The sequence below is a fragment of the Salmo salar genome, chromosome 15, assembly GCF_965601325.2.
Source record: "Salmo salar chromosome 15, fSalSal1, whole genome shotgun sequence".
Taxonomy (NCBI): Eukaryota; Metazoa; Chordata; class Actinopteri; order Salmoniformes; family Salmonidae; genus Salmo; species Salmo salar.
Window position 1 is genome coordinate 106,317,501 of NC_138305.1, and position 12,651 is coordinate 106,330,151.

General features: G+C 42.3%; 1 non-coding gene across 1 annotated transcript; it reads left to right on the forward strand.

Moving 5' to 3' along the window:
- Positions 1-1,648: 1,648 nt before the first annotated feature.
- trnaa-cgc (transfer RNA alanine (anticodon CGC)) lies at positions 1,649-1,724 on the forward strand. Its single transcript has one exon. It is a non-coding gene; the product is annotated as a tRNA-Ala (tRNA).
- Positions 1,725-12,651: the final 10,927 nt, after the last annotated feature.

Below are 12,651 nucleotides of genomic sequence, written 5' to 3' on the forward strand. Positions count from 1 at the left end.
TTATATGTTCAGTACGAGGCTGTCACAATAATTGGATGAATAGGCAGTTTTTACAACAACAACGTTATGAACACCAATGTCTACGTCGATCTGAATGTACCTGTTGAGCCCCATACGACCTGCATCCACCTCCTAAAGACACAGAGTCTTTATGGCTCTGGCTCAAAGCGTTGAACCTAAAGAAGCCTACAGTGAAGCATTCTTACCCAGAAAAATGGCTTGGCTTTGATGCTCCACTCGTCAGGCAGTCTTGGTCAGGCAGTCTTGGTCAGGCAGTCTTGGTCAGGCAGTCTTGGTCAGGCAGTCTTGGTCAGGCAGTCTTGGTCAGGCAGTCTTGGTCAGGCAGTCTTGGTCAGGCAGTCTTGGTCAGGCAGTCATCAGTGACAGGTAAACCAAAGACTTGAGCAGTTTGCCTGCTGTCATTTTGTGTCTCTCTCTTCTATCTAAGCAGTCTCATAATAGCACAATTAATTTATTCTACAACTCAATAAAAAATGATTAAATATTATAAGAGCGTCCATGCAGTATGTTGTTTTATTGTACGGTTTTGTTATTAATTGTCCATTGACTTGTTTAACAAGCCATACTGATTTCTTAACAGATAACACAACAGGCTCCATTTTTCACCAAATTGAAATTAGGGATTGGCCAACACAGATAGAAGGAATGGATATTCTTTCAGAGAAGGATTCCCAAACCCAATGGGAAGACCCATCTCGAAGTGATCACAACTACAGCTCAGGTGATCATGTAAAGCCCGGTACCTGTGAGGCAGGGACACAGTGCCCCGCATCACCTCTACAAAACCCTGCTGAGGAACGAATCACTCTGTCCACTGCATACAGGCTTGTCTCTTGCTGCCTTTTCTACCCTGGAGGAAACATCTTCTACCCCTCTACAAAGGCAGCTTTTCAGTTAAAACTGACAGACGAACTTCCGATGACACTGATGAAGCTGAAGCTCAACTTGCTGCAGAAGTACCTAGCAGAAAGGTTTGGTGTTTCCCAGAGGATTGTCAGTCGAGTGATTAGTTATTGGGATTGACACGATGGAAGAGAATCAGAGGGAGTACATTCCGTGGTTTCCAAGGGAGACCATCTGTAATACAATGCCACAATGTTTTAATGACCACAACCCAGGAACAACCTGGATTATTGACTGCTCAGAAACTACTTTACAGAAGTGCAGGAATCTGGATTCAAGGGGGGATTCGTTCAGCCATTACTACACCCAGAACACTATCAAGTACCTGGTGGCCATTGCACCTTGTGATGTTCATCTCCTCAGCATATGGAGGCAGATGTAGCAACAAATATATAACATCGGATTCTGGGTTCCTGGAGTAACTCTGTCCAGGTGATGAGGTCATTGCTGACCGGGGCTTCCCAATCCGTGATCTGCTACACGAGAGGAAGGTCAAATGAACAATTCCAGCCTTCACAAAAAGAGGCGCACAGCTGTCAGAGGACACCACATGTACAAGACAGATAGCTAATGTGAGGGTTCATGTGGAACGCGTAATTCAAAGGCTTAAATGGTTTAGAATCATCTCACAGACAGTGCCAATCAACCTCTCATCTAAAATGGACAAAATACTTAGAATCTGTGCTGCCCTGTGTAACCTGCGTGGTGATCTCATTAAATTCATGGTCCCATGTGGCTCAGTTGGTAGAGCATGGTGTTCGCAACGCCAGGGTTGTGGTTTCGATTCCCATGGGGGACCAGTATAGGAAAAAAATGTATGAAATGTATGCATTCACTACTGGAAGTCGCTCTAGATAAGAGTGTCTGCTAACTGACTAAAATGCTGAATGAACTGACTAGTTAAATGCCATTTACAAGGTTGATTTCCCAATATGAAAAAAAGTTAAGTTAAATAAATGTCAATTCATTCTAATCTCAACTTAATTATTTGTTTTACATACTCATTAATCTTAATAAAAAACAAAGCCATAAAAACAATTTCCACAATAATGAGACTGTTGATGCATTAAGTCAGGCTTTTTAACTGAAAAACAATGTGTTAATAGTAACTGCAAACAGAAGAGACATCTGAATACATACTTCTACAGAGCTGCATATATATTTGTCACTCGGTGACAATCTGCCTGTCTGATGCTCCTCAACAATAAATGGCAGCATGTGTGTTGAGTAGAATGCCTTCAACCTCAGGACAGCCTCTGCACAGGACTGTGCATCATAGGGAACAGGGATGACAACTTGCAAGGGACGCAGTCCAGATGAGCACCTTACTTTCTCTCAGTCCTGTACAAAACATACCAATTTGCATCTGCATGTAGAAGCCACGTGGCACATGTGATTGCAGTTGGGCTGTGCCCCCCACCACCTTCACATCACAGGCTTTCCCATTGAAGACATCATCCAGAGAATCACAGTCTCTACTCCATGACAGGACACTTGATCTCCAACAGCTCCTTGGAGTTCAGTACTCCAGCAGGGCTTGCTGATAACCATCGGCTCTTCAACACTGACAACAGCTCCTTGGAGTTCAGTACTCCAGCAGGGCTTGCTGATAACCATGGCTCTTCAACACTGACAACAGTGCCTCTGTGGTCCACAGAGTATCCACAGTCTTCCAGCCACTGGGAGCTCATTATCTTCAAATACATTGAAAATGGTACTGCCACAAATAAATATTCCTTTCAGTCCAATTTTATCTGGGATGCTACTGGCTGTGATGTTACTGTCGGTTCAGCATTAACACACTCATAGAGCAGACTACCCAAAGGCAGATTCAGGTGTCTCAGGCTCCTATTCAATTCCTCCTGTGGGTGAAATGCAGGATACATTCTGGACACTTTTCTGCATATTGGTCACTGGCCTTATGGTGTGTGAAGTCAATGCTGTTTAACCGCTTTGGCTCAAGGTTCCTCCCAAGTCCCTGCATTCCATTGTCGCTGCTCATCTGTGCAGGCTATGCAAGTTAGCCTACTGGACACCGCATTCTGCACCTGTGATAGAATGTTTGTTACAACAAAAAAAGACATTCAGAGAAAATCCCATTATTAACAATTGTGTGACTGGGGACTATGTGATCAACTTCATCAAAACACATGCAAGTTTCATCATAAACTAACCTTGCTATTGTTCCCAATGAGATGAGACCACTTATACTTACCATACTTTAGGCATTACCCCCCCAACCACAAGGATATTTTACAAACCTTATTCACCCAGAAATAACACTAAAGACATTAATAAGATTAAAGAAATACATGTGATGCTGACATGTTTAAATACATTTTATACCCTACTCACCTGGACTCCATAAACCTACCTTCCTACGCCAACATGAGATTTGACAGAATACTTACAGATTCCCCACATTAATACAGCAGTTCTGTTGATCCACAAATACATGTTATTAAAATAACGAATAAATCATGACATTCTCAATTCAGCTTTCATCCAACAAACCGTTTGGTCTACCTCTCCCGAGTGGGGTAGTGGTCTAAGGCACTGCATCTCAGTACAAGAGGTATCACTACAGTCCCTGGTTCAAATCCAGGCTGCATCACATCCGACCGTGATTGGGAGTCCCAATGCGCGGCGCACAATTGGCCCAGTGTCGCCCAAGTTTGGTCGGGGTAGGCCGTCATTGTAAATAACAATTTGTTCTTAACTGACTTGCCTAGTTAAATAAAGGTTACATAAAAAACTAAAATGTTAAGCCTGACTATTTTAACATTCTGTGTCTAGATAAGGCAGTATTGCGCACTTTAATCTATAAAAGGAACAAAGAAAGTAGGCTATAAGCATCAATTACAAGACCAAGTAATGTGGAGATTGATCATATCATCAGAGAACTCTGTCATAACGTTAGCCTATGGATTATAGTAACTCTCACCACAACACACGTAGGCTGCTTGTATGCTGTAATCGTTTATGTTATGTAATGTTAGCCATAGAAATGCAAGTGCCTTTGCTTATTAGCCTACCTTCCACAAAATTGAGTCTGCATGACTTTCCAAGGCCAGCGCATGAAGCGCACCCAGCAGTCTCTACTGGTACGTTATTGGATACAAGTACCCAAGCAGAGTGTTAAGAGCTGCTTGATTGGCTGGGCTGAACATCGGCTTTCAAAAATACCTATCCTTTTCCCTCCTCCTGGTGAAGCCATTTGTGTGTGTTCCCAAATGTGAGCTATGTTTTGATTTGGTTTATTTGTTAATGATGCGCTCTGAGGTAATTCGCCAGCGTCGTAAAACGGAAACACAAACACGTTCGAATGGAACTGGGCCAAGTTGGCGGGGCTACATAAGGCGAATATGGAAATAATTTTTTTACTTCGCTAGTAATATTTATCCATGCCAAATCACAGCACTTTTACGCTTTTCATGAAATTGTATGTGTATTTTAGAATATTTGTGTACATTACACACCATATTTTACACTCCAGTCTTCCAGTTGGGCTGGACCGCTGTGTTGTTTCCTATGTAAATACTGGAGAACATAAAGTCAGGGGATTTGGCATACCTCGAAACAAAATACATTACAAATGAACAGACATAACATTACAAATGAACAGGTATAACATTACAAATGAACAGGTATAACATTACACATGAACAGGTATAACATTACACATGAACAGGTATAACATTACAAATGAACAGGTATAACATTACAAATGAACAGACATAACATTACAAATGAACAGGTATAACATTACAAATGAACAGGTATAACATTACAAATGAACAGACATAACATTACAAATGAACAGATATAACATTACAAATGAACAGGTATAACATTACAAATGAACAGATATAACATTACAAATGAACAGGTATAACATTACAAATGAACAGGTATAACATTACAAATGAACAGACATATCATTACAAATGAACAGACATAACATTACAAATGAACAGACATAACATTCAGTAACAGTCATAATAGTTATCCCTCCGTCATGGTTAAAGAGAACTCCATCATGCATAACCATAATCACAAGATTCCATAATTTCAAATAAAGCATTTACAAGCATTTTGCTGCACCCTCAATAACATCTTTAACACGTGTATGTGACCAACACAATTTGATTTAATTTGATAAATGTTTTTTGTTGTTGATATTCTTATGCTTTTTCGGTAGAGAATAAAACCTGTTTTTTTTATACAGCATCACGGCAGGATTCACAGTCTAATAAAAGAAAAACAATACTGGGAAGCATTTCTAATTTCCTGTGACATCGCTGGTAGCTAGACAGATGTGACAATACAGAGTGCGCGTCCCAAATGACACCCTGTTGTCTAAATAGGGACCTACTTTTGACCAGAGCCCTATGGGACTCAGCTGGACTCAGCTGTGGGGTAGAATGGATGTGATAGACGTTTGATTGGTTCTAGAATGACAGCCACATGCCCTCCAAGTTTTAAAGATTCTGAAGGTTCAGCCAGCGACCATTAGCCAATAGCCGCTCAATGTACATACAGGTGGCAAGCACAGGGACTTTCAACTTCACTTCTCTAGAGCTGCAGCCTTCACAGCCAGTCCCAATTTGCTTCCTACCCTTTCCCCCTGGCCCAAACCCTTCAATGTTTGTAGATCTGAGGGGGTCTGGATAAGTATGGATGAGTAATGTAGTGGTGGAGCTTCTACCACATTGCTTCCACTTTATCCACACACATTAAAGAATTAGAGCAAAAAGGACAACGTGGAGGAGAATTGGGGATCGGTTGCGAACTTGTCACTGTTCTCTCTGTGCATACTGTATATCCAGGAAGCTGAAAACCTAAACCTAAAGAGTAGTCATCCACTAGGTCTGGGAAACCCTCAACCTAGCAGTCAGCATGTAGGAAAGTTAAACAAAGAAAGCAGACCATGGACTGACAGAACTGAAGCCGCTGTCTGCTTCAATACAGCAATCATAAGGTAGAAATAGGGTTCTTCTGTTACCTCATTATTCAGAACCACAGGCTTTCAGCCTGTATAGGGCAATTAGGAGGGCCACTAATATGTTTGCGTCCCAAATGGCACTCTATTCCCTATATAGTGCAGTACTTTTGACCAGAGCCCTATGCGCCGTAGTCAAGTCAGAACCCTATCGGCCCTAGTCAAGTCAGAATCCTATGGGCCCTAGTCAAAAGTAGTGCCCTATAGAAGGAATCCGGTGCCATTTGGGACTAACAATGATATCTGGGTCCTGGTGCCACAGAAACCTTCAGCACTACAATCATTTACAAGCAGTCTGTGTAACACTTCATTTGGATAGTCCATCTGTAGATGCTCTACAGACTATCAGTAACATTTCAACTAACTATCTACTAACCCTTACCCTAACCTTTATTCTAAACTTTAATCCTAACTGTAACCTCAGCAAGAAGTTGCTTATCAATAGATAGTATGACCATCTGTGGAGCATCTCTGTCTAGTGATTATGAAGTGGAATCTTATTGTCCACTCTGTCAGAGAATGATTTATTTCAGCTTTTATTTCTTTCATCACATTCCCAGTGGTAGTATTTGGTAGCATTGCCTTTAAATTGTTTAACTTGGGTCAAACGTTTTGGGTAGCCTTCCACAAGCTTCCCACAATAAGTTGCGTGAATTTTGGCCCATTCCTCCTGACAGAGCTGGTGTACTTGAGTCAGGTTTGTAGGCCTCCTTGCTCGCACACACTTTTTCAGTTCTGCCCACAAATTTTCTATAGGATTGAGGTCAGGGCTTTGTGATGGACACTCCAATACCTTGACTTTATTGTCCGTAAGCCATTTTGCCACAACTATGAAGTCTATTTGGAAGACCCATTTGCGACCAAGCTTTAACTTCCTGACTGATGTCTTGAGATGCTGCTTCAATATATCCACATAATTTTCCTCCCTCATGATGCCATCTATTTTGTGAAGTGCACCAGTCCCTCCTGCAGCAAAGCACCCACATAACATGATTCTGCCACCCCCGTGCTTCACGGTTGGGATGATGTTCTTCAGCTTGCAAGCCTCCCCCTTTTTCCTCCAAACATTATGATGGTCATTATGGCCAAACAGTTCTATTTTTTTTTCATCAGACCAGAAGACATTTCTTCAAAAAGTACAATCTTTGTCCCCATGTGCAGTTGCAAACCGTAGTCTGGCTTTTTTATGGCGGTTTTGGAGCAGTGGCTTCTTCCTTGCTGAGCGGCCTTTCAGGTTATGTCGATATAGGACTCGTTTTACCATGGATATAGATCCTTTTGTAGCCGTTTCCTCCAGCATCTTCACGAGGTCCTTTGCTGTTGTTCTGGGATTGATTTGCACTTTTCGCACCAAAGTACGTTCATCTCTAGGAGACAGAATGAGTCTCCTTCCTGAGCGGTATGATGGTTGCGTGGTCCCATGGTGTTTATACTTGCGTACTATTGTTTGTACAGATGAACGTGGTACTTTCGGGCGTTTGGAAATTGCTCCCAAGGATGAACCAGACTTGTGGAGGTCTACAATTTTTTTTCTGAGGTCTTGCCTGATATCTTTTGATTTTCCCATGATGTCAAGCAAAGAGGCACTGAGTTTGAAGGTAGGCCTTGAAATACATCCACAGGTACACCTCCGATTGACTCAAAGGATGTCAATGAGCCTATCAGAAGCTTCTAATTCCATGACATCATTTTCTGGAATGTTCCAAGTTTAAAGGCACAGTCAACAGTTAGTGTATGTAAACTTCTGACCCACTGGAATTGTGATACAGTGAATTATAAGTGAAATAATCTGTCTGTAAACAATTGTTGGAAAAATGACTTGTGTCATGCACAAAGTAGATGTCCTAACCGACTTGCCAAAACTATAGTTTGTTAACAAGAAACTTGTGGAGTGGTTGAAAAACGAGTTTTAATGACTCCAACCTAAGTGTATGTAAACTTCCGACTTCAACTGTATATTATGAGAGAGAGAGAGACAGAGACAGAGGGGGAGAGAGAGAGAGAGAGAGAGAGAGAGAGACAGACAGACAGACAGACAGACAGACAGACAGACAGACAGACAGACAGACAGACAGACAGACAGACAGACAGACAGACAGACAGACAGACAGACAGACAGACAGACAGACAGACAGACAGACCATGGCTTCCTGTTTAAAAGGACCTGAGACTCTGAGCACTCCAACCCTGATAGGAGATGGTCTGTATGTGTCGCTGCCTGTCTCCCTTAGAGAGATACAGTGCTGCATGAATACTTGGCAGACAGAGACAGACAAAGAGAGAGACAGAGACAGAGAGCGAGAGACAGAGACAGAGAGAGAGAGAGAGCACAGGAATGGTATGATCTGGTTCAGGTTGATGCAAGATGGTGAGCCCTCCTTGTTAAGTGAAGCAGGGTATGTGTGTGTATGTGTTTGCATGCGTGTTTGTGTGTTCTGAATGTGTGTGTGTGTGTGTGTGTGCATGTACATGTGTTTGTGTGTGTTACAAGCCCTCTCCATTCGGAGACATCATCATGAGAAGAAGCACTGATGATTAAAGAACAGAGCCCCCAGCAAACCAAAATTGGTTCTGTGAAGTTCACCGAGCATTTGTTAGGTCGCGGAGAAATGTTTTCAAAACACAAAAAATAAACAATTTCTGGAGATGATTATACAAGGATTGTATAAAACATTTGCCTGATGTTGCAAGAAGGTTCCCAGAACACATTTAATCTGTTCTTTAATGGTTCCAAGAATGTTTCATGATGTTGTGTTTGGTGACAAAATATATTTTCCCAAAACACAAAAACTGTCCAGTTGTGCGGATGATTTTACAATGTTTCTTTTAGGGTGAAAAAATTATCACCTGATGTTACAAGAACATTCCCAGAACACATTTAATATGTTCTTTAAAAGATGCAGAGCCTTCAGAAAGTATTCACACTCATTGACTTTTTCCACATTTTATTGTGTTACAGCCTGAATTTAAAATGGATTACATTGAGATTTTGTGACCCTGGCCTACACACAATACCCCATAATGTCAAAGTGGAATTATGTTTTTAGAAACTTTTACAAATTAATTAAAAATGAATATCTGAAATGTCTTGGGTCAATACGTATTCAAAATATTCCAAAACATGCAAGTCTGTTTGCAATAAGGTACTAAAGTAAAACTGCAAAAAATGTGTCATTATGTTTGGGCAAATCCAACACATCACTGAGTACCACACTTCATATTTTCAAGCATGGTGGTGGCTGCATCATGTTATCGGTATGCTTGTCACCGGCAAGGTCTAGGAAGTTTTTTAAGATAAAAATAAATTGAATAGAGCTAAGCACAGGCAAAATCCTAGAGGAAAACCTGGCTCAGTCTGCTTTCCAACAGACACTGGGAGACAAATTCACCTTCTAGTAGCACAATAACCTAAAACACAAGGCCAAATATACACTGGAGTTGCTTACCAAGATGACATTGAATTTTGGCCTAGTTACAGTTTTGACTGAAATCCGCTTGAAAATCAATGGCAAGACTTGAAAATGGCTGTCTAGCAATGATCAACAACCAACTTGAGTGTCAGACAAAGGCAAAAACACCCTCCAAAATGAAGGACTGGGCTGCCCCAGTGTCTTTCAGTATCTTTACCGACTGCTTAACACCATCGCCACTGTGCAGAGACACGAACCCGTCTGAAACAAAGGGTTCATACACATCTGATCCAAAATCTTGTTTAGGAGATATACCAGTCCCAACCAGAGACTTAATGGGCTGGAGGGCTCCCACAAGAAGAAACAGCTTCTTCTCTCTCTCATTTTTCTGTTTCAACTTAGGACACTGAGAGACAATGTGTATTGTAATGACAAACTAGCAGATGCACTTTGGGCACTGTAGAAAAGGACTGAAATCTCACAGTAGGAGGGGAACTCTCTGGATTGCTTCCTGCATAGGGATAACTATTGGGTGCTTTGATTGTGAAGGTACTTTTATGTTTCAACACAAACTCATCTGCAAGAACTGCAGCTTCCTCAAGAGTGAGATCCTTGTGCTCATAAATGTAGATAGAAACCATTTCATGAAGGACATTTTTTAACTGCTTGAGAAGTATGAGTGTCTTCAAATCCTCCAGTTTCTTGACCTCTTGAGAACCACACCACCGATCAAAAAGAAATGCTTGTTCCCTTGCGAACTCAACATGGCTTTGTAATTTACGGACCTGTTGTCTATGTGCCTCTGGGACCAACTCACCCAAGGATAGCAGCTTTAACAGTGTGTCATAATCTGAACCCTGATCAACAGATAAAGCAGCGTAGACTTTGAGCTTTTCCCACCAGAACACTTTGGAGGAGCAGTGACTAAATGTCCCATGGCCATTTTAGTGGTGGCAATCCGCTCAAACAGAGTAAAATAATCACCCACCTCTGTTTTTTTGTATAAAGGCGGTACAGGTCGGCTGTTGCGACCAAGATCAAACTCTGTTGAGGGTTCAAGATGGCGTGACTGAATTCGGAGCACTTCCAGATCTCTCTTAATCCGACATTCTTGATGTTTGGCTGCACGCTCCTCTGGTCTTTCCCTGTGCTCTAACTCTCTAATTTATGTTGTGCCTTTAGTTCTGTCTCCCTCAGTTGCACATCTACAGGACTCACACCACTACTCGTAGCATTGTTTTCATCAACCACCCTACTCCGAAAGGATTTGTTCCTCCAGCAAAGCAGTACCAATAAACTCTTTTGACTACTGCTTTTGGATCACCAGATACCACCTTGATGTCATAATGCTTTGCAATGATGAGCAGATTCACCTTTGAACATTTATCTAATATTTCCCATGTAGTGTTTTTCCACAAATTCATCCAACTTGAAGTCCAAGGCTTTATTTTATTAGCCTGTGTGTTTGTGCAACTTTCAAAATGATTCCCCCAATCTTATAACCCCTTTGGGTGGATGATAGTGACAGAAACTGTAATATCAGGGCACAGCAAAGCTTCGGAGTAGGTGACTAGAGTGACTAGTATATTCATGGGAAACAAGATCCCAGACAAGCCCCCATTTTGTTATGTTCCCCAGCAAGAAAATCAAAAAATGTCACTCAAAACAGAAGCAGGAACTAACAAAGAGTCACTGACAACAACCAAAACAAAACAGGTGTGGTTTTAGGAGAGGTTCTGAAAGACATTCATGGAGGTGTCCACTGAAAGTTGCCTAGCAACAACAACTGGGACCTAAAAGACATCCAACAAGAGAGAGAGAGAGGAAAACAAAATTTACATTTTTAAATTTAACCACACCAAACTTATAGACAGGAAGCAAACCAAAACGGTGGAGCAAAAACAAAATCAGATAAAGGAATGTTTTTCTAGAACTCAAATCGGGTGAGCTAACTAAAGGTGTTGAACCTCCACATCTCTCAAGGTAACTGGAGCACTGGAAGAGCCACTCTGAAATAGCACCCGGTCCAGCACAGGTGAAACACCTTCCCACTAACAAGATGGCAACCTGCACAGGTGTAACACACTGACTAACGAGGTGACACCAATCGGTGCACCCTACATGCTATCGAGTTATAAGTCCAACGTCAAAACAAAATGGAAAAAACAAAACCCGTAACACAGAGCTTGAAGACCTTTTTTTAAAAGAATAGTGTGCAAATATTATAAAATCAAATATTGTATCCTGAAAGACTTACAGTTGTAATCGCTGCCAAATGTGATTCTAACATATATTGACTAAGGGGTAGGAATATACACTGCTCAAAAAAATAAAGGGAACACTTAAACAACACAATGTAACTCCAAGTCAATCACACTTCTGTGAAATCAAACTGTCCACTTAGGAAGGAACATTGATTGACAATAAATTTCACATGCTGTTGTGCAAATGGAATAGACAACAGGTGGAAATTATAGGCAATTAGCAAGACACCCCCAATAAAGGAGTGGTTCTGCAGGTGGGGTCCACAGACCACTTCTCAGTTCCTATGCTTCCTGGCTGATGCTTTGGTCACTTTTGAATGCTGGCGGTGCTTTCACTCTAGTGGTAGCATGAGACGGAGTCTACAACCCACACAAGTGGCTCAGGTAGTGCAGCTCATTCAGGATGGCACATCAATGCGAGCTGTGGCAAGAAGGTTTGCTGTGTCTGTCAGCGTAGTGTCCAGAGCATGGAGGTGCTACCAGGAGACAGGCCAGTACATCAGGAGACGTGGAGGAGGCCGTAGGAGGGCAACAACCCAGCAGCAGGACCGCTACCTCCGCCTTTGTGCAAGGAGGAGCAGGAGAAGCACTGCCAGAGCCCTGCAAAATGACCTCCAGCAGGCCACAAATGTGCATGTGTGTGCTCAAATGGTCAGAAACAGACTCCATGAGGGTGGTATGAGGGCCCGACGTCCACAGGTGGGGGTTGTGCTTACAGCCCAACACCGTGCAGGACGTTTGGCATTTGCCAGAGAACACCAAGATTGGCAAATTCGCCACTGGCGCCCTGTGCTCTTCACAGATGAAAGCAGGTTCACACTGAGCACGTGACAGACGTGACAGAGTCTGGAGACGCCGTGGAGAACGTTCTGCTGCCTGCAACATCCTCCAGCATGACTGGTTTGGCGGTGGGTCAGTCATGGTGTGGGGTGGCATTTCTTTGGGGGGCCGCACAGCCCTCTATGTGCTCGCCAGAGGTAGCCTGACTGCCATTAGGTACCGAGATGAGATCCTCAGACCCCTTGTGAGACCATATGCTGGTGCGGTTGGC